The sequence below is a fragment of the Myotis yumanensis genome, unplaced genomic scaffold (assembly GCF_028538775.1).
Source record: "Myotis yumanensis isolate MYYU_CA2020_CCGP unplaced genomic scaffold, mMyoYum1.0.hap1 SCAF_3, whole genome shotgun sequence".
NCBI classification, from domain to species: Eukaryota; Metazoa; Chordata; class Mammalia; order Chiroptera; family Vespertilionidae; genus Myotis; species Myotis yumanensis.
The window spans coordinates 55,415,747-55,438,305 of NW_027223754.1; the positions used below are offsets into that span (position 1 = coordinate 55,415,747).

At 37.6% G+C, this 22,559-nt stretch overlaps 2 pseudogenes; both read right to left on the reverse strand.

Moving 5' to 3' along the window:
- The window catches only part of LOC139006147 (elongation factor 1-beta-like), a 49,575-nt pseudogene extending 47,196 nt beyond the window's left edge, over positions 1-2,379 (reverse strand).
- An 8,360-nt stretch (positions 2,380-10,739) lies between these two features.
- Positions 10,740-22,559, reverse strand: part of LOC139006148 (developmental pluripotency-associated protein 2 pseudogene) — a 71,655-nt pseudogene continuing 59,835 nt past the window's right edge.

Below are 22,559 nucleotides of genomic sequence, written 5' to 3' on the forward strand. Positions count from 1 at the left end.
CAAGGTACATGCCCTTGACTGGAATCGAACCTGGGACCCTTCAATCTGCAGGCCGACGCTCTATCCACTGAGCCAAACTGGTTAGGGCTAAACTTTATTTAAACTGTATTATATTTAAATTAACAAAAGAAAAACTCAATTAAAAACAAAGAAATTTCCAAACTTTAAATGAATGTTCTTTCAAGAGATATCCTCTCAAATGTTATGAATTTTGAGTCATTTTAGCTATATTTTAATTTACACATTATTATTTTACTTTCTGTTACAAAATATTAAGATATTAACACTTTTAACAAAGTATTAGTTGTTTATCCATAAAATTTGTTAATTGTATTATTTTTATATTATCAAGGTTTCAAGTATTTATTTTTCTCTTTTTAAAGCATAATATCCAACCAGTATTTTATCTTGAATCTGCTTTTTAACAAATTCAGTGCTCACCATCAGCTCCCTTACCGTATCTTCTCTGTTTCTGAGGGTTTTATTTGTATGTATCCCTTTGAGGCTAGAGTTCACTTTTAGGTAGTATCAACACCAGTGTAACCTGCTTTAAGATGCAGTACTAAAATATCGGCCTTCCGTGTCTCTGACATTACAAAACTTTATTTCTTGCTTATACTAGCCAATGCATATCATTTAGAGATCCAGTCTAATAAAGACTACATCTGAACACCTTTTATAATCATTGTGGTAGAGGGACAAGATAGTAGTGAGTAATGCAGTGACTCCTAAAGATACACATCATTTCCACTCATACAGAAAGGGAAGCCCAATCCTAACACATACTATAAAGGAGTAGAACTGGAATATATGAGTAACTCCAATGAGTTCCACAGTCTAAGCTTCTGGTCAGCCATATTTAGAACACTTCTTGCTTTCAAAATACATTCAGTGGAGATAACCCACAAGTCCCATCAGCACATCATTCAGCTTGAGGAGCAGACCTCTGGATGATGCACGGTCCCCCATTAGGAAATGATTCACAGCCATCCACATCACATTAAGAAATGACTCCTTTTGAGGTGAAACGTATGAACTAAAAAGACATGTCATTTTGCTCACACACACCCCCATTAAAAAATGAGACATGGAAATGATATGGTCTCAAAACACAAGATTTTGCTAAATTGGAGAGAGGGGATAAACAGCACATCGAGGTATATAAAATTTTGCTATGCACTAGGTAGACATTTTGAGATCCACCTACCCTGAAAAGGGAGAACTCCTTAAATAGGCCAGTTCTGCTCCCTGGACATAGATCCTTTGTCCATCGTTCTCCATACACTTTGGCTCAGGCTTCTAAGTTCTTCCTTTTCCACCAAACATTGGAACTAAAATGCTCCTACCTTATAGACTTTTAATTTAAAAATTATCAACCAAGAATTATATACCTGGCAAACTGTCCTTTAAAAGTGTTTGTTCGTGGAGAAGATACCAAGGAAAATACTTGTACTAGGGGATATAGTGGCCACTCCACTGAGCCCGAATCTGAGACTAGCACCTGGCGTTTTTGAGCTTTTCATGTCCCTGAGACAGCAGCAAAGGAAGGAGGTCACTATGCTGGCTGAGGCTTTAGTCCTGATTATCCTGGAAAGTAGGCTGTGGCCAGAAACTGGGGAAAAAATAAGCTTGTCAGGAGACCTTAGAGGTCCTATTTTGTGTTTGTTTTCTTTAGTTTATCTTAAATAATTTCAAATCTACATAGATTGCTATAATAAATATTCATATCCCTTCATTTATATTTACCTAATATTAATATTTTACCACACTTTTTCATATCTCCACAAATTATAGATTATAAATTAGATAGATAGATAGATAGATAGATAGATAGATAGATAGATAGATAGAGATGATAGATAGATAGATAGATAGATAGATAGATAGATAGATAGATAGATAGATAGATGATAGACAAAAGGCAGATGGGTAGTTTTTCTGCTAAATCATCTGGAAATTGCAGACATCATTGCCTTCTGAACACTAAATATTTCATTCAACATGTGTCTCCTAAGAACTAGAACATTGTCCTACATAAACATAATGCCAATGTCACCCCTAATATATCATCCACATTCAGAATTTCCAATTGCCCTCCAATAAAGCCATATAAGAATAAGTAGTCTTAAGCTGTGAGCCTGCTGTATTCTGCATCCGGAGGAAAACAGGAGAAGCTTGAAGTCAACTCCTGCAAGGTCACAGAAATTTATCTTTAGATCCTCAGTCCAGGACGAGATAGTAAAATGAAAGTGCGATCCTTCTGCCATGTAATGGCATTTTACATTTTGCAGCTATCAACTCACGAAGCTGGGGGCAAATAATTTTCTTATCCTGCTGATAATCCTGTCTTATTTCCTCGTGTGTCCCCAGGCTCGCCATTTCTTATAGCACATAGAAACAGAAAGCAACTAGAAAATTTTTTCAGATTTCTTTCACAGGTGGGAGATGGGAACAGTGCCAGTCAAACCCCTATATTCATGCAGTGAACTTGGCTCACCATCTTGCACAGAACACTTACTTCATATGACCCTGCAGGGGTAACTTCCTGACTACCTCAGGATGCTGGTAGTACAGCACACCTATGAATTCATCTTATTCATGTGTATTTCTATTTAATTTATGACCATGGAGATTTTTATGTTACGTTTGATCCTACGTAAGACTTTTTAGTTTTCCTTTCCATACTTCATGTGCTATCATTACGGGTCTGTCACAGAAATACAACATTGAAGCATAAACTATTTGAGTATTTTTGCTGTAAGTAATTACTAAGACCACTGCATGTGTTGTGCAGTTTCTTTAAAGCACAAGAGGACCTAGCCCAAGAGTGAGCAGGGGCAAAACCCTAGCCCGATGCTTCACACCACGTTCTGTGTATGGGTGTTAAAGCATAGTATGTAACGATGAAAGCATAAATCAAGTAAGATGACATTTTCAATAAAGCACAATATGAGGATGTGATTGGTAATAAAGACATTCTCAAAGGCTTATATTGATTGACAATTACTAAATCTAGATCTTATCTATCAAAATGTGGATAACAGAGAGATATACAATGGAAATAACTTATATTGCATATATCTGGATCCAGGAAAATTTTAATAACAAATATTAGACAATCACTAACAAACTGTGATTCATTGTCCAATGAAGCTAGTAAGAAATATAAGTGCATTGGCATATTTCTTTTGTCACATCATATAATCAGTCATTTAAAAATATTTTCTTCCTGAAATGAGTCATAGAAATCAATTTAAATATTGCTTTATTCTTTTTTGAAATTGGCAGTAAGCAAAATATCAGCCAATAAAAATCAAAACAATTAGATGTATCAGGAGGATCACTTTGTAAGTTATATTAATGTCTAATTCCTAAAACTAAAATAACATTGAGTGTCCATTATAATTGATAAATAAAAATGTTTTATCAAAACAGAGGTGAAGCTTAAATATGCACAAGAATTATTTATGCTAGGAAAGTAAGATAAAATATTATTAATAGGGACAGTAAATCCATCTTGTCTTTAGAAAGAAAGGTTAGCTCAGAGGCATAAGTTAACTGTGATATCAAAAATAACTGTTACAGTAGAACCACTGTTTTAGTAAGATAGTTATTTTCTTTTTAATGAATGAATACAAATTCATATTTATTTTGCCAGCAATGAAACATATAAAAAGCATACCATAAAAGGGGTATTAGGCAAAGGCTACATAACTCTTACTCTTAATATTATTTATTCATTTGTGCAGGGCTTTTTTTTTTCTCCTTTAAACATTTACTAAACAGAGCTGTTGTGCTCAGAATTGATTTTGCTGTTTCAGCCACATTAGGCTGAGATGCTTTTTGGCTTTCATCTGAATGAACAATTTTCTAATTAGATACACTGGATTTGGAGTTGGGTCAATAAAAGCTTTACTGTGTCCTTTCTCTTTCCTCTTAGAGCTCACAAAAGAGACCTAAATTCCATTCATCTTTTCACTTGCCACAGTAGAATCTTTAGCAATGCAATTATGGCTTGAATGAAGAAACATAGCAAGAAATTGGCAGAGAAACAAATCGAATTTTCTGTGTTTCATACTTGCACCCCTGAAAATCAGTTACTTCTGGGTATGCATGTAAATGTGCCTAATTTTAATTTTTAGTCTTTGCTATACTTTGGGACTATGCATCCTTACCAAAGGTTTAATGTAGTCCTACTGAATTTCATGTGGCTAACTCTAAAGTTATTTGCAAGGAATCCTGGTTTGTTGGATCCTGGTATTTAAATTTAACACATCAAATTAATTGAATCAAGGAATTCTTTTCACAATTTTGAAGGGTGTCATTGAAAATTACCAAGTGTTAAAAATTCAGGATTTTTTATATTCATAAGCATCTATAAAAATTATTTTTGTGATGTCTACCCTCTGTTATAGACTGACATAAGAACCATGGCATATGGCATCATTTTATCTAACACATATAAACTGAAAATAACCAGTCTTAAACTATCAGCAGTGAATGAAAAACATGTTATAAATAACTGTAATTATGAAAATGATGGTAATTCCTAAGGAAAAAGCAAGGCTGTTGCGTTAATAAGTCAAATGGAATCAGCTTAAGTACCAACTGGTTCTCTCCTCTACTCCACTTCACTCCAGAGGCCATACCAGCTCATTTCTGAGATGTACAACGCTTTTTTGGCTCATAGATTTATTGGATCTTATCATTTGCTTGAATAAAATACTTATTTGGTTTATGTATCCCAAGTCCCTTCTAAAATCTCCTTCTAGTGACATAAATAACGAAAAAAATATATTGGATATTCAATAGAGAATGAACAAAGAACCAACTAGAAGAATGGCAGGGAAATGTGTAAACAAATGTAAAAGATGCAATTCATCAATAGGACAAAAACAACAGTGGTATTTAATGATTAATATATGGAAGACATGGTTAGAAATAAATAAAAGTAACAAAAAACTAAATTCATTCATTTATTCAACAAATGTTTATTGTAGAACTATTCTATGTCAAGTACTGTTCTAGATTCTATAGTATAATATAACAATTAAAGAACAAAATAGTCTCATGTCCCTGACTACATGCCCCTTACATGACAATGAGGAAAGACAGACAGTAAACAAAAATAAGTAAACTAATTTGTATGCCAGACACTGATGTGTACCATGGAGGTGGGGAATATGGAGGGAATGGGCTGGTAGAGATTGTTATTAAACTGTGTGTCTTGGTCTTCATTGAGGAAAACATCTGACTGGTGTTTATGTATATTTATTAGAAGTTGAAATATTACAACATCATGTAAAATTCATCATATATAGCAACATAATTTACTAGCATTGGATTATATCCATGAAAAAAGGTTAAAAAATACAGAGATGAAAATATGAAACTCTTGGCTGACAGGTAAAATTTATTTTTCTACTTCTACCATACTCTAGGACTATAAGATTGCTAATATGAATCAAATCCCCAAAAAGGTCATAAATGTTAGGTTGAAATATATAAACCAATGGAGTATCAATTTCTTACTTAACATGTGGAGGTTATATTAATGAATGGGCAATGAAACAAACATAACAGGTATGAAAAAGGCAAAGAGTTTCTGTAAGAAAAGAAAATATTATGCTTAAGCTATGTGAATTCATTCAGAAATAACTAAACATATGAGTAGGAAGAAATAACTGAAGATGACTTAGATCCTATAATATGATTCTATATGAAAAGTAATCTTAAAATGAGAAGATGTAAAGGGAAATATTTTTACAGATTCAGAATTGACTTAGAACGATATTGAGGTCAGAGAAAATACAGATTTTTCTCAGGAAATAAATAACTAAACAGTGAAAGACCCTAAAGCTTACACAACTAAAAAAGGAGTGTGCAAGTAAAAGGTTTCCCACTTTCACTACACTCATAAGGTTTTTAATTTTTGTCAGTGGCACATAGCTGTTCCAGGTAGTGAAATGTCAAGAGATGGAAATAAAGCCATCAGTTCATGTTCAGTAACAGTTATGGAGCACCTCCCAAATTCATTTACAAAGATATTGTTTAAATATGGTTTTGTGTTATGTAATTATCAGCCAGGTGGCTATGTCTATGATGTAAAGAAAGGAGATATGACATCAAGTGCTAAGTACATGATATATTTATGCATAGGTGCCCTTGAAAGCATATAACAGATTGGAAGTAGAGTGATGGCTCTCAAACCAAATACTGCTTCAGTTCAAAGCCCATGCATTTTCTTATATGAGCAGCTGAAGCACGCACAGAGGAGGAGTCAAAATACATTCTATTAAGAGGAAATGGCATCAAAAATAGTATTGAGATTTTATTTGATTTTTATTTTTTTAATTGCTTTATTGATTAAGGTATTACATATGTGTCCTTATGGTACTGAGATTTTAAAAATGCCAAGGAACAAGAAATAGTCACACAGTCAGCATTAATTTTCTGAGAACCTACTGTGTGCTAGGAACTCTGCCAAGACCATGAGATTTACAATGATGATGAAAGAGTGTTCTAGCTCCCAAGATGCTCATCAGTCTAGGAGGGCAGAAAGAGGGAAGCAGATCTATTACCACAGCATATTGCCATAAGCATGCTTATAAAGAAATGCAGTGAATACAGGGATGGTCAAAAGGATGGAATGATCATTTCTGCTTGGATAATATGGATGGGGCCCCAAGCTGTTCTTGATTTAGTTTTGGAGAGATGAGTAGAATTCAAACATATAAAGGAAAAGGGATATTTGAGTGAGCAACATTTTGCAAAAGCACAAACAAATGAATCCTCCAGAAGCATTAGAAGAAGAATAGATGGTTTTACATGGTTAGAACACACGGTTCATGTGGTACAACTGAGTAGATGGACTTGTGAAGGGCCCTTCCTGCCATATTAAATATTCCAATTTGCCTGGAACATGAAATTTATGTAAAGGAAGTATAGAAGACACTATTAGAAAATTTGTAGCAAATTTTTAAGGACCTTAAATGCTAAAATAAGTAGTTTAAACATTAACTGAAAATCAAGGAGAATTCATTGAAGGATTTTGAGCCAGAATGTTTAGAGAGTGTTGCTTTAAGAAAATTTAGTTGATGGCAGCATCCAGGATTGTTTAAATAAAGAAAACTGGTTGTACTTGTAAGAATAGAATCAAAGGAAACTTAGCGTGATAACTAATCGAAATTAGAATGTCAGAGGAAAGTGTCCAAGATGACTCCAAGATTTTGACCTATGTTTAAACTGTAGAGTAAAAAATAACTTCTTATCAACCTAGATTATGAGAACCAATCTTAGAGAAGCAAAACATTGCAAATACTCAGAGCAAAATCCTGTTTACAAACTGTTTGGTAAACATTTACAAAATAAGAAGTGAAAGAATTTCACTTTTTCTTATTATAATTTTTATTATATATTTCTTATAAATTTATTTTCTGCCTCTGTGATTTCTCTAAAGAAGGTTTTGATAGTTCAAGTCTCCATGCAGCTCTTATATACCCAATTTCATACATTTGATCATAAAAATCATGGAAACAGGCTCCTAGCAGCTGGCGCTGGTACCTTCACAGCTGTCCTTTCTCTTCTCAGCACCTCAGGATGTGGTATTGGGCAACATACCAGTCTAGGAAATAGCCTTTACTTCCCGTGATATTAGCTCTCCTGATTCTAAGAGAACAGATGTTCATTTAAAAAAAAAGTTTGAGCGTGGGAGTATGTTCCTCATATGCTTCCATTTGCACTGACCTCCACCACGGACAAATTTTGCCTGCTGCAGACAGAATCACTGGCTCCAAGCCTTTAAGGGAATTAGCTGATGAGTCAGGAGCTGAGACCTTGAGCAGGGATGCCTTCATTGAAGGACACACTCCAGCAAACACTGTAGTTTTTCTTCCCACTGCTTTCCTCTTTGCCTTGCCCTTTAGTTCAGTACAAGCTGTTTGTTCTTGCTCAGTCAAAAATTCAGTCTTCCTCCAAGTCAGCACAAACAGATTTTAACATGGGTGTTAATGGTAGAAGATATAATTCCATTTCTGTTATTTCTATTTACCTTCCTTTTCTGCCCAAGGGTAGGTTAATGTCCAATGTATCATTTATTCTAATGGCATTTTGATAGTAAAAGAGTTTTTTAACGATTTGGAAGATGGCGGCGTAGGTAAACACCGGAGACCGCTGCCGCAAACAACCATTGCAAAAATACAACTAAAAGACTGAACGGACATCACCCAGAACCACAGGAAGGCTGGCTGAAGAGAGACTCTACAACTAGAAGGAAAGAGAACAGCAAATCGAGGCTCAGAGGCGGCGCAGTGTGGAAAATACAAAGGTACCGAGGTGCGCGCGCAAAGCGGGCTGGTGGCTGAGGGCACGATTGTCGTTTTCTGTCGGGAGTGAGTCTCAGACTCTGGGCTCCAGATCCGGGCGAGTCTCTAGGGACCCAGACTCAAACGGGAGAAGCGGGATTATCCGGCATCAGTTGGAACCTGAGGGCAGCTTTCTCTCCGAGGTTTGCAGCGGCTGCCGGGGTTCTGAGAAGCAGAGCCTCTGGGAACGGGACTGAGCGTGGCCATAACTGCTCCCTCCGCCCGCCCTGTTGATCCCGCCCCGCCCAAAGCCTGCGCACAGCCATTTGCCCATCGCCTCAGGCAAAGGCTGGATTAGCGCCTCCCCAGAAGGCAGACGTTTTCCATACAGCTGAATCCTATAGCCAGTCGGCCTGGGGGTCAAATCCCTCTAGTGTTAACTACAACAATTAAGGCTTGGCTAGAACAAGACTGCGCACAGAGACCACAAGGGGGTGCACCAAGAAAGCATAAAAGATGCAGAGACAAAAAAACATGACAGAAATGGAGGATATGGAGCTAAGAATCGCAATTTTGAGGGCTTGCCATAAATTTGTGCAGAGCCTCACGAAAACTAATGAGACCCTCGATGCTACGATAAAGAAATTAGAAAGTAAGCATACACGGACTGAAATAAAGAATATTATACCCAATAGCAGACCAGAGGAGTACAATAATCAAACCAAAGATTTGACAAAAAACACCCAATTGGAAAAGCAAAATGAAAAAAGAATCCGAAAGTGTGAAGATAGTGTAAGGAGCCTCTGGGACAGCTTTAAGCGGTCTAATATCAGAGTCATTGGAGTGCCAGAAGATGAGAGACAGCAAGATATTGAAAACCTATTTCAAGAAATAATGGCAGAAAACTTCCCCCACCTGGTGAAAGAAATGGACTTACAGGTCCAAGAAGCGCAGAGAACCCCAAACAAAAGGAATCCAAAGAGGACCACACCAAGACACATCATCATTAAAATGCCAAGAGCAAAAGACAAAGAGAAAATCTTAAAAGCAGCAAGAGAAAGAGGCTCAATTACCTACAAGGGAATACCCATACGACTGTCAGCTGATTTCTCAACAGAAACTTTGCAGGCCAGAAGGGAATGGCAAGAAATATTCAAAGTGCTGAATACCAAGAACCTACAACCAAGATTACTTTATCCAGCAAAGCTATCATTCAGAATTGAAGGTCAGATAAAGAGCTTCACAGATAAGGAAAAGCTAAAGGAGTTCATCACCGCCAAACCAGTATTATATGAAATGCTGAAAGGTATCCTTTAAGAAGAGGAAGAAGAAGAAAAAGGTAAAGATACAAATTATGAACAACAAACATGCATCTATCAACAAATGAATCTAAGAATCAAGTGAATAAATAACCTGATGTACAGAATGAACTGGTGATTATAATAGAATCAGGGACATAGAAAGGGAATAGACTGACTATTCTTGGGGGAAAAAGGGGTGTGGGAGATGCGGGAAGTGACTGGACAAAAATCATGCACCTATGGATGAACACAGTGGGTGGGGAGTGAGGGTGGAGGGTGGGGTGGGAGCTGGAAGGAGGGGAGTTATGGGGGGAAAAAAAGAGGAACAAATGTAATAATCTGAACAATAAAGATTTAATTTAAAAAAAAAAAAAGAGTTTTTTAAATAGCAGTTTTATTCATAATTCCTAAATTTTGGAAACATCCAAGATGGCCTTCAATATGTGAATGTATAAACAAGTTATGGTACATCCTGACAATGGAATATTTGTGCCAACAGCAAGTGGGCTACCAAGCCATAAAAAGACATGGGGGAACTTTAAATGCATATTACTGTGAAATAAGTGAATATGAAAAGGCTACCATATGATTCAAACTGTAAGGAATTCTGGGAAAGGCAAAGCTATGGGTACAGTAAAAATATCAGTGGGTCAGGGGTTGGGAATAGGGAGTGTCAAATAGAAGTACAGAATTTTTAGGGCAGAGAAACTATTTTGTATGACTCTATAATGGTGGATACATCTCACTATGTATTTGTCAAAGCCCACAGAATGGAATGTAAAACACACAGAGTAAACCCTAGTGTCAACTGCAGGCTTTCGGTGATAATGATGGGTCGATGTAAGTTCAACAAATGTACCGTTCTGGTGCAGGGTGTTCATAGTAGAGGAAATTGGGGGGAAGAATTGGGGAACTCTTCCTTTCTGTCCCATTTCTCTGAAAGCCTAAAACTGCGAAGAAAAGGAAATATTAACTAAAACAAAACCAAGTTATATTCTGTATAGCCGACCACCTGAAACAGCAGTGGCGGTCACTTTTTGGCACACCTCAAGGACAGAATCCAGGCATTAACATCTGTACTCAAGGCTTCAGGCAGCGCTGAGGATGTTCAGGACCGAGCGCAGCAATCACTGGGTTACAAGTTAATTGAGCTGTGAGCTCTCCATTTGTTGAGGGTGTTCAAACCAGGTTGTTTTTTCTTCCTTGTTTTAATTAATCTTCCCATCACCCTTTCATTTCTCTTAACACACTCAGTGCATAACATAGTATCTTCCAAGTGCAGGCGGCTATCAGTCAGAGAGAGATCCTCTTCTTGGAGCTGTCAGACACCCAGGCCTGACCTGCATGGACCTGCAGGTGAACCCAACCCTTTTTGTCTGCCAGGAGAGGTCTGCCATGGACCACACACCCCCTGACACCAGATGTTTGCCACAGAAAGTTCTCAGCAGGAATAGGAATGGAGCATGAATTCGCAGCCTTAGATCGCATGGCTCATGAAGCAATTCTTGACCCTGCTGCCAACATGGCCTCCTGAGCTGAAGTTGTCCCTTCAACTGTACCGGTCCCTCCCTCTCCCTTACTCATCTGACAACTTTTCTCACTCCTTGCCCTCTTGGTCATCAGCTTGCATTTCCCCCAAACATGAACATGACTACAGTGTGGCCTCCTGTGGTGTCTCAGCAATGCTCTTCACACTGTCTCCATACTCCTCACTCACTTGTTTTTCCTCAGCGTAAGCATCTTCCCTGAGCCTCATATAAATCTCTATTTTCTTGCCATTGGTACTCAAATTCAATTGTGGGCACCAGCTCTGCAAAGTATTGAGATGCACTTTATTAATCGAAAGCAAAATGGTTGACAAGGAAAGGATTGCTGTGGGCAAGCTTTGAATTGTTCATTTGTTTGAGGAAAATAAACTTTATCATTTGCCCTAGGTGTCTTTAATTTGGCTTCTGAGATTGAAGAAACACACGGTTCCATTTGATGTTCTTTATTACATTCCTCATTAACCGGAATCAATGTGAGACTCGCACTTTCTTTATCTAATTCATGCTCAATAAGTCTGAGATTTCCTCAAATTTTATGCTCACTGCTATCAGAACTTGAGCTTGCCATTTCCAGGAACACTCAGAGGAAGGCAGTGCAGGCAGTGTTGAGAATACCTGCTGTTTACTCATTTTAACTTCAGTAGAAGAGATTTTTACTAATAATTATCTTGGGTCATCAAGTCTAGAAGATGACTTAGAACATAGGATTATTCAACTGAAAGAGATTTTCTAAAACTTCTCTGTGGTATCTAAAGAGTGGTTATAGAAGTGAGATCTGGGGAAATGCTATGTAAATTTAAAAAATAAATAAATTTGGTATGATTCATGGACTTTTCTGGATTTGGTAGAGTCTATGTTCCCCAGTAAAGATGGTGTGATCTCTTCCCTTCTATTTCTTACCATTACTTAAAATAATTTTCATGTATGTTATGCATTTTATTATTCTATTATTATTTGTCATCTATGAACTTGGAGATCTCATTTTAGCATTTATTACCATACTCTGTGTCCACTAACCTTGATTCCATTTTACCATATTATTTTAAACAGTCTGTATCATTTAGAAAGTTATTTCAAGAGTTCTGCTTACTTGTAGTACACTAGACTCTGTCTGATTTTGAACTTTCTCTCACACCACACACACACACATCTGGCAAAAGCTACTAATCACCATAAAATGTGATATAGTTTTTCTGTAACATTTAGGATAAGGAAAAAACTAAGAATATAATTTATCCATTGTTATAGCCAACTTAGCAGGCAATTATTAGTCATTAGTCATTCTCTGTGTACATTGACTCTCAGTGGAAAATATTTAATAAACTGGAATCTAAAACTCATTCGATCGAGCCCGGCTGGTATTGCTCAGTGGTTGAGCATCGACCTATGAATCAGGAGGTCACAGTTCAATTCCCAGTCAGGGCACATGCCCGGGTTGTGGGCTCAATCCCCAGTGTGGGGTGTGCAGGAGGCAGCTGATCAATGATTCTCTCTCATCATTGATGTTTCTATCTCTGTTTCCCATTTATTCTCTGAAATCAATAAAAATATATAAATAAATAAATAAATAAATAAGTAAAGCTCATTTGATCAAAAATATTAGACTGCTAGTCAGCTCCAGCCATCAAAACAAAAGAATAGAAAGGGTGGTTTACACAGCAGATACTTATTTTTCACAATTCAGGAGGCTGAGAAGTCCACAATCAAGGTGCCACAGATTGGGTTCTCAATGAGAGCCCTCTTTGGATGTTGCAGATGTCTATCCTTGTCCTGTATCTTCACATGGAAAAAAGGAAACTCTAGTGTCTCTTCCTCTTCTAATAAAGACACAAATGCCATTATGGGGCCCCACCCTCATGAGCTCATCTAAACCTAAATACCTCCCAAAAGCCCCATCTCCTGATACCATTATTTAGAAACATAGATAAATGAACACATGAATTTCTTCTAATTCTATAAAAACTTTCTTTGAAATTATTAAAGAAATGTAAAAATTATAGCAGAATCGCAAATCCTATAATGATGCTCTCAGCTGAGAAGAAGAGTAAGAATTTCTGGAACATACAAAGTAAACAGGGCCAGAATGACCACACAAAATTTACAGAGGAAATAAATAATAAATACACAAACATTTCATATATGGCTGCCATTATTGATTCCAATTGGTTAAATCTGAAAAGAGAGATATCAATTGAGCTATTAACTATTAAAGTGTGTATACATTTTGAGGGGATTCTATATATATGCTTCATGAAAAGTAAATCCAATATCACTACATGATCAGAGGCAGTGTTGGCTGGGAAAATGGATGAGTCATGTACATCAAAAGAATTTCTATCACTTTTGCCAAAACCGGTTTGGCTCATTGGATAGAGCGTCGGCCTGCGGACTGAAAGGTCCCGGGTTCGATTCCGGTCAAGGGCATGTACCTGGGTTGTGGGCACATCCCCAGTAGGAGATGTGCAGGAGGCAGCTGATCGATGTTTCTCTCTCATTGATGTTTCTAACTCTCTATCTCTCTCCCTTCCTCTCTGTAAAAAAAGTCAATAAAATATATTTAAAAAAAAAAAAAAAAAAAAAGAATTTCTATCACTTTCATGTGAATGTCAGAATTGCCCTGAGGTAAAAATTGACATTATGTTCTCCAAATAAAACTGAGTTTTCTTATGGATGAGGCAATTGTAAATTGAGTAAACAAGCTCTGAAATCAAGGCCATGCCCCCAAATAATGAGAAATAAAATGAAGAACCAGGGCTCTTCATTCTAGAGAACACACACTCACAGATACAGAAGCCGGGCTTCCTTTATTGATCATTAGCAGGATAATAAAATCAAAAGCTGGCTCTTTGAAGAATCTAATGCAAGAGAGAATTTTTTGCAGTAAGTTTAGAGAGGTAAAATAATTGTAGAGATGAAAAAGATTTCTTCCACTAAAGAAACATAATTTTAAATGGAGCTTAGAATAAACATTCCAATAGAATGTCTGTATTCAAGAAACAGTTAAAGATAAGTCAAAAAGTAATTTTAAATAACTATAATAAACATCCACAAAGAAATTTGTTAGGGTTCAGCATCCTTAGAAAGATTGGCATTAAGAAAAAATAATAATAAAAAATTAGAATTATAAAAATAACTGCTAAAATTACAAAAATCATAGAGTGAATAGCAGAATGCATTTAACTAAAAACTGAGTGAACCAATGATAATGCCAATGGATTCCCTCAGAAGGTAGTCAAAGAGGATGCAGAGTCAAATGACATGAGAGAAGTGGAGGGGTAGGCTCAATGGAACGTCTATTTAATAACAGTTCCTGAAGATGAGAACAAAGAGAATGGAAGAAACAAACAAAAAATATAATAGTTCAGATAAACTCCTAGAAAGCTGAAGAAAACAGATTATTTACACAAGACTCATTCTTGCTTCCAACATTGCCAGAATATGAGTAGATGGAAAATTAAAAAAAAAAAAGAAAAGAAAAACAAAGAAAAATCAATGTAAATGTATCCTCTTAAAAATGTAAAACACACTTTAACATGCTAATAGGATTACAGAGACTATAAATTTTAAAATTAGAGATTGTTTACAAAAGCACAACATGCCATAAACCTGCAGAACAAGGCTAAAAGGTGTTGAGTAATTTGTATAATCCTAAACACATACATTAGAAAACAAAAAAGAACCTAAAAAATTAGATATTCACTTCAAGGATCAAAAAAAGGTAACAGTAAGACTCAACTCCCAAAGGAAGAAATTAATAAAGATTAAAAATATAAATAAATAAATGGATAAATAAATAAATAACAGTGAGAGGACCAATAATCTATATATAAAAAAGGCTAATATGCTAAGTGTCTGACCATCCAGGTAATGACGTCACATAGCAATGCCCGGCTTCCTCTCCCTAGTGACTAGCCTCCTTGCAGTTTCTTCAGTCCAGGAACACAACTTGCTTTATAGCCAGGTGGAAACATTTTACACTTTAACCAAATGTCTGTGAAGCATTTTCCCCGTGCCTCGTAACATTTGATCTTCACCGAAGTCCTGGAGTAGGTAGATAGGAGACTTGGTGGAATCCTATTTTCTTTTCATTAGCTGGAAAACAGAGATTTAGAAAGCTTAGAAACTTGACCCAACTGAAAAGAAGTAAGAAATGGTGAACCTTGAAAATGACTTCAGGTTTTCTCACTGCACAGAATACAATCAAACACTACTACAGTTAAATATTTCACCCTTTGTTCTCCCTGCATGATCTACAATAATAATCTGCTTGTGTTAATATTTACTGCTGTGTTGCTGACAATTACCTGAAAGAGAAGTTGTGGTGCTTCACTGGGCTGGAAAAAGTTTAACTAAATCAGAGAGCAGGTCTAATTAAGCAAGTTTATCTATATATATAAAGCTCTCACTGGTGCCAATCGCATGCATGTGTTTTGATCTGTCATTGTCAATTGTGAATTTGGTTGATACTTCTATAGAGAAAGGGCGAATAGCGGTATTAAAATATTTCTTCTAATTAATTTCTTTTCAATGTACACGGATTCATGCACCGGGCCAGGCCACTAATAGATTCATAAAAGCAATAGCTGTTTCTTTGAAGAATCTAGTTCAGTTGTGCCCAACGTGGGGCACATGCCCCACAGGGAGGCAATCTGATTTTTAAGGGGGGCAATTCAAGAATGAGTTATTAACAGTGAATTTTTTGCATTTTTTATGGTTCTACGGGCCTCATATACAGTATATAAATATATATTGTGACATATTTATGCATTTCAGTTCTCTATTATATGTTTTGAAACTTTATTTTTTATTTTTTCATATCACTTCATATTATTTTTAACAACATTTTAGTGATTTCTTTCTTAGTACTTCAATTGTCCTTTTGTTCTTTTATTTTTCTCTTTCATGGATGCCATGTTCTTTGGAAGCTTGTTTAGACCAAGTTAATGGCCTTTTAGGCTTCCTCCACAAGAATAGTTCACTTTTTGAATAATAAGAATTACATGTCACAAGGAGGGGGGGGGCGTATCGCATCAGGATTTTAGAGATGCTTGGGGGGTGGGGGTGGGGGCTGGCCAAAAAACTGTTGGGAACCACTGGTCTAGTGCAAAAAAAAAAAAAAGTTAGAAAACACAAATGGCTTTAAGAATGGAAAAATAACATAACTCTATACTTTTCATCTATAAATTCCAAAAATAAGAAATTGAGTTGTGAGGAAAATATGCAATAACCAGATTGATCTGATAAGAGTGTAAAATCATAGACATTTAAAAGATTCTATCCCTTTTAAATGCATCAAACCCCAACAGCTTTATTTGGAAGTCTTCCAAAACCATCAAAGTACAGTTAAGTCCTGAAATGTAGAACATTTTTTAGAAAGCAGAATAATAAAGAAGGCATCTCAGGGTTGCAAAATCTTCATGTCAAAATGCAAATGGCCAGCATAACAAAAAAATCTAATCTCTTTGATAAAAAGAAACAAAAATATAAGTAAAACTCAAAGTACAATTTAGCTGTAAATTGGAATATTACTTGTCGCTAAGGAGATTTTTCCCCCGGAATGCAAAAATTGCTCATAGATAGAGTATTTATGACTATTATGAAGTCATTTGAAAGATCTAAATATAAAGAACTAGAGGCCTGGTGCACAAAAACTTGTGCACTCGGGGGGGGGGGGGGGTCCCTCAGCCCGGCCTGTGCCCTCTCTCAGTCTGGGGCCCCTCGGGGGATGACCACCTGCTGGCTTAGGCCTGCTCCCCAGGGGATTGGGCCTAAGATGGCAGTCAGACATCCCTCTGGCAGCCCGGCAGTCCTCGGGGGATGTCCACTTGCCAGCAGGGAGCAGACCTAAGCTGCAGTTGGACATCCTTAGCGCTGCTGAGGAGGCAGGAGAGGCTCCCACCACCACCACTGTACTGGCAGTCGTCAGCCTGGCTTGTGGCTGAGCAGAGCTCCTCCCATGTGAGAGCGCCCTGACCACCAGAGGGCAGCTTCTTCATTGAGCATCTGCCCCCTAGTAGACAGTGTGTGTCATAGTGACCAGTCATTCCCAGTCTTTCTGCTGTTAGGGTCAGTTTTGCATATTACCCTTTTACTATATAGGATAGAGGCCTGGTGCATGGGTGGGGGCCGGCTGGTTTGGCCTGAAGGGTGTCCCGGAACAGGGTGGGCTCCCCACTGGGGTGCCTGACCAGCCTGGATGAGGGGCTGATGGCTGTTTTCAGGCTGGCCACACCCCTTTAGGGTGGGAGTCCCCACTGGGGTGCCTGGCCAGTCTGGGTGAGGGGCTGAGGGCCATTTTCAGGCTGGCTGGGGACTGAAGCTCCCAACCTCTCCTTTTTTTCTTTTCTTTTTATTCTTGAATTTATTTACCTTCTATAATTGAAACTTTGTTGCCATCACTGGAGCTAAGAGCCGGCTCCTGCTCGCTCCAGCTCTGTGGCCACGGCCTGCTTTAAGCAGGTATCTGGGGTTTGTTTAGCTTCTCTAATTGAAACTTTGTTGCTTTAGGAGCTCAGAGCCGGCCACGGCAGGTGGGGAACCTTGGCTTCCTCCATCACTGAAGCAAGCAAGCCTCCAGCTCGCTTCAGCTGCTGGCCGCCATCTTGGTTGGGTTAATTTGCATATCGTGCTGATTAGCCAATGGGAGGTGTAGCGAAGGTATGGTCAATTACCATGTTTGTCTATTATTAGATAGGATAGGTTTTATTCAGCTGATGTACCTCCCAGTACCTGAGGACCATCTGACTCCCTGAATGACAGCAAGACAGGAGTGTTCTAGGATGAGAAGGGGAGGGGCATGTGAGTGTCCTCTAGGTCTGGTCCAGGTTTGTTTCCTTCATCTCTGCCTGCTTCTAATCTTGTGTTTAGGATAGTTGAAGATTGTTCTCTTTTTTCATGTCTCTTGCTTGGGATTACTAGTGAAATACCACCCCAGGAATCGTCATAGTTCTTTTGAGAGTTGTTTCCCAAATCTTAAAATTGGTCAAGGTTCAAGAGAGGGAGGGAAAGTGGGAGAGAGGGAAGGAAGAAGAAAAAGGCTAAATAAATAAATAAATACATAAGGTGGGGGTGGGGGAAGAATAAGGAAGAGAGAAAAGAAATGAAAAAAAATGTATATTTAGATAATTTTTTAAAATCCTTTTAAATGCTAAAATGACATGAATAGATATTAAGATACAATCCCTGAGGTCATCTAGAGAAATGATAAAACCACACTAAAAACATAAAGTTTAAAACCAATTCCTTAGCTTGTTAAAATGTATCTACCAAAATATTATAGTATTTATACAGATCACACTTCATAGAAAAACATTTTTCAAATGCAATCCCATTAAAGTTACTAATAAGATTAGGTGGCCCACTGTCATGGACATCCTTTTGTTTGTCTGCTTAGCACCATTCATTTCCTCTAGGAAAAATAATCCCCTTCTGTGGGGTACTGCTCCCCATGGCAACACAGCTATATGGTAGGGATGAAGGGGGTCACCACCCCCAGTTCATTGTTTAAGGTTGAGCATGTGAGCCGAGCCGAGCCAATCATTCTTTCTCAGGTTTTGTTTTCATTTTTGTTTTTTAAACTGAAGCTGAAGAAAGAGATTCAGTTCCAACTAATGGCAGGCGCCTCGAGACATGACACATGAAGCTCTCTGCATATGTGGTCCCTGCCAATGAGGGGGCGATCAATAGCTGCCGAAAATGAGGCCTAAATGAAGAGAAAATTTAAAATGAGTTTGTGAGAGAATGAGCCCTGGCTGCACTGCAGTTACTGGTTTCGTGTCCTTCGGGCCGAGTTGCAGTGATTTCAGGCCAGCTGCCAGCTAGCTGTTGGGCTCTCCTAATAACTTCCTCTTTTTGCCTAAGTTTTTTTTCAAGTTAAATGTATTCTTTGCAGTAACAATACAAGCAATACGGTAACAAAATGTTATTTGCAACCAAAAATATCCTGACTAAAATATCATCTAACCAATATTGACCTCAAAGAGTACAGTAAGAAAATGAACAGGGGAAAACAGCATTGAATAGAATGATCATGTAATTGTGGGTCGGTGGCATTTATAGAACATAGAGTAATTCAATTTCAACATATTTTTAAAATAGGAGCAGATAATAATGTTGTTCAAAATTATAGAAATCTAAACAACTTTTCCGTAAATTAGCAACAAGAAATTAGAAAACATAATAGAAAATGATCCAAATGCAACACAAAGCCTATGCTCCCGAATGGAAAGACACACATTGACATCTGTTCCTTGTAACCAAATCTTGCAAATGAAACACCCTGAACTGTTAGTACTTTTTGCCTTTCGGCAAGGAAGTTGGAGAAAGAGGGAAAAGAAAGTGAGAGGCAAGATCTTTATCCTTTAGCTTGTATCTTTTTTTTTTGTATTTTTAAAATTATTTGTGATCTTGTTCATGCATAACTTTTATAATTGAAGAAACCACAAAACATGGCATAAAAATATTTTTTTGCTCTAATGTTACAAATAATGTAATTATTTTACAGCTTGAGTAGTCGGAGAAGTGTATGGATGGCCTGACATGAATTCTCAAAGAATATTAATCACTTTATACAACTTGCTATCTGCTTCTCTCCTCCCTCAAACCGGAGGTCAATCAGATGGTACGTTCTTTGAGAGCAAGAAAAATTTTCACCTTTGTACCCTAATTCTTGCCACCATGCTGGTGTTTGATGGTGTTTAATAAGTGCTATGACATTTTTAAGTGAACGTGTGATAAAGTAGAATATAACTATTCTGGAGATGCTGCCCTCACATCAGAAGGCCATCTGCTTTCATAATGCAAAGAATCACCTAGAGGTAAATGGAAAACTCTTTTCTAAGTGAAAACTTTAAGTCTTTAAAGACTTTCTATTATCACTTCCCAGGTGACCATTTGCTGTCATATAAAGAAATATAGTGCCCTCGCTGGTGTGGCCCAGTGGATAGAGCGTCAACCCCAGCCTGAAGGATCCTGGGTTCGGTTCCTGTCAAGGGCATGTATCTCAGTTGCAGGCTTGATCCCTGACCCTCCTCCAGGCCCATGTGGGAGGCAACCAATCGATGTGTCTCTCTCACATGGATGTTTCTCTCTGTCTCTCCTCCTCCTTTCTACTCTCTCTAAAAAATCCATGGAAAAATATCTTCAGGTGAGGATTAGCAACAACAACAAAACGTAATATAGGGATTGGGGGAAAGATAATGATTTTGGCACATGACACAACTGATTTGAGAGGTAGGGCTGCAGACTGACTATGGAAGAATACATTCAATTCGATGTACCAACAATAAGAAAAGCACAGTCCACTTGGCTAATTCCAAAAATACAAATGTATTTTTAAAATCTAGTAAATAAATTTATTATTGAAAGAAAACGTTCTTCCCACATGAAGCAGAACCCCCCGTAGTGTTCCCAGGAGAAGGACGTATTCCTGGGTAATGAAGCATGCCAAGCAAGGCCGGTTCTAGATGCGCTGCACGTCATGGGAGTGAACGCCGCACAAGGTCAGATGTACAAAGGATAAAAATATGTCATCAGTTTCTTACCATTGGCTTAAGAATAATAACATTAACTCTTTAGCAGTATGCATATTTATAACTGTTGAAAGTGTTAATAATAGCCCATCTTTTTTCTTTAATATTTATCTACACCTGAGGCTCACCTTTCATGAAAATTTGCAACATTTTTTCCTGACAGGTCTGTTTGTAAATCAAAGTAAATGCTTTATGCTTAAACTGAAGATGATTTCTAAAGATTATTTTTTCTCCTAGCTATATTCATTCATTTTCTAAAAGGGACAATAGTGAAAGAGGACAATATGAACAAAATTTTCTGGAAGCAGAAAGCCTGATCTTTAAAATAAATAAGCTGTTGATATTGTAAATAACATCTTCCCCTTTCTTTGCCTTTACAACAGAAAGATTCTAACTCTAAAATGCTAGTTTGGGTCTTAGAGATTCTGATGCGAGTGATTGATGTACAACAAAAGCTGCCTACATCTAGAATTGAGTCTACCCAAAAAGTCTGAATCTGTAGAAAGCAGAAAGAGACCCTCTGTCAAAACTATTATTTAGGTGATCAAATGAACATTTCCATAAATACTGATACGTAGTTGGCTTTATAATTAACTGTTTTCCTTTTTATTTTTTAATCTTTACCCGGGGATATGGTTATTGATTTGAGAGAAACATCAATGTGAGAACAACTGAATTACCCGGCCAGGGTGATTGTTTTCCTTTTTGTAATAACAACTAGAGGCCTGGTGCATGAAATTCATGCACAAAGGGAGGTGTCCCTCAGCCCAGCCTTCACCCTCTCCAATCCTGGACCCCTCGGGGAATGTCCGACTGCCGGTATGGGATCGGGCCTAAACTGGCAGTCAAACATCCCTCTCATAATCCGGGACAACTGGCTCCTAACCGCTTACCTGCCTTCCTGCCTGATCACCCCTAACCCCTCTGCTTATCTTCCTGATCACCCCTAACCACTCTGCATGCTTGCCTGATTTCACCTAACTGCTCCCCTGCCTGCCTAATCACCCTTAAGCACTTCTGCCTGCCTGCCTGATCACCTCTAACCGCTCTCCCCTGCCAGCCTCATCACCCCTAACCACCTCTGCCTCAGCCTCTGCCACCATGGCTTTGTCCAGAAGGACGTCCGGAAGAATGTCCAGTCTAATTAGCATATTACTCTTTTATTAGTATAGAAGATAATAAAGCAATAATAATAAATGCTATCATTTCTTAAGCACTTGGTACCTCACACTGTTTTATTTTATTCTTTTTATATTTTTAATAACTAACTTGTCTTACAAATTGAATCCTTTTTTAAAATATGTTTTTGTTTATTTTATGGAGAGAGGAAGGGAGAGGGAGAAAGAAACATCGATCAACTGCCTCCTGCATGCCTCCTGTTGTTGGGTTTTGGCTCCTTCCTCAGTGAGCCCAGGCAGTCTGAAATATAAGATACAGCACAAGGAGAGAATGTGCTATCACCCAGTTTCCTAGATCTGTCAGGAACTTAAGATAATGGTGTGTGTTTTTTAATCACTGAAGTAAAATTAAGAAATCCTAAAATGTATTTTGATGTGTGTTTGTTGTTGTTGTTGTTTTTCTGCCAAAAACAAAAATTAAAAAGCAACCACAGCCTAGTGTGACTTTGATGGGTCCTGAGTGTAGCAAGCAGATGCCAAGTGAATTAGCTTGTGGCGAATGGTATGATCACCTCCCCTCCAATTAAGATCTGCATCAAGTCTTATGAGTCCAATTCCTTCAGACTTCATTTATATTTTCTAGAAATTAGGACATAAAGACGATGTTATAACAGTTATAATGTCCCTACACAATGCATTATTTCTTAGATTTGATTTATTTTTTGACCTCAGAAGCTTAGATGTAAAAGAGATGGTCTCA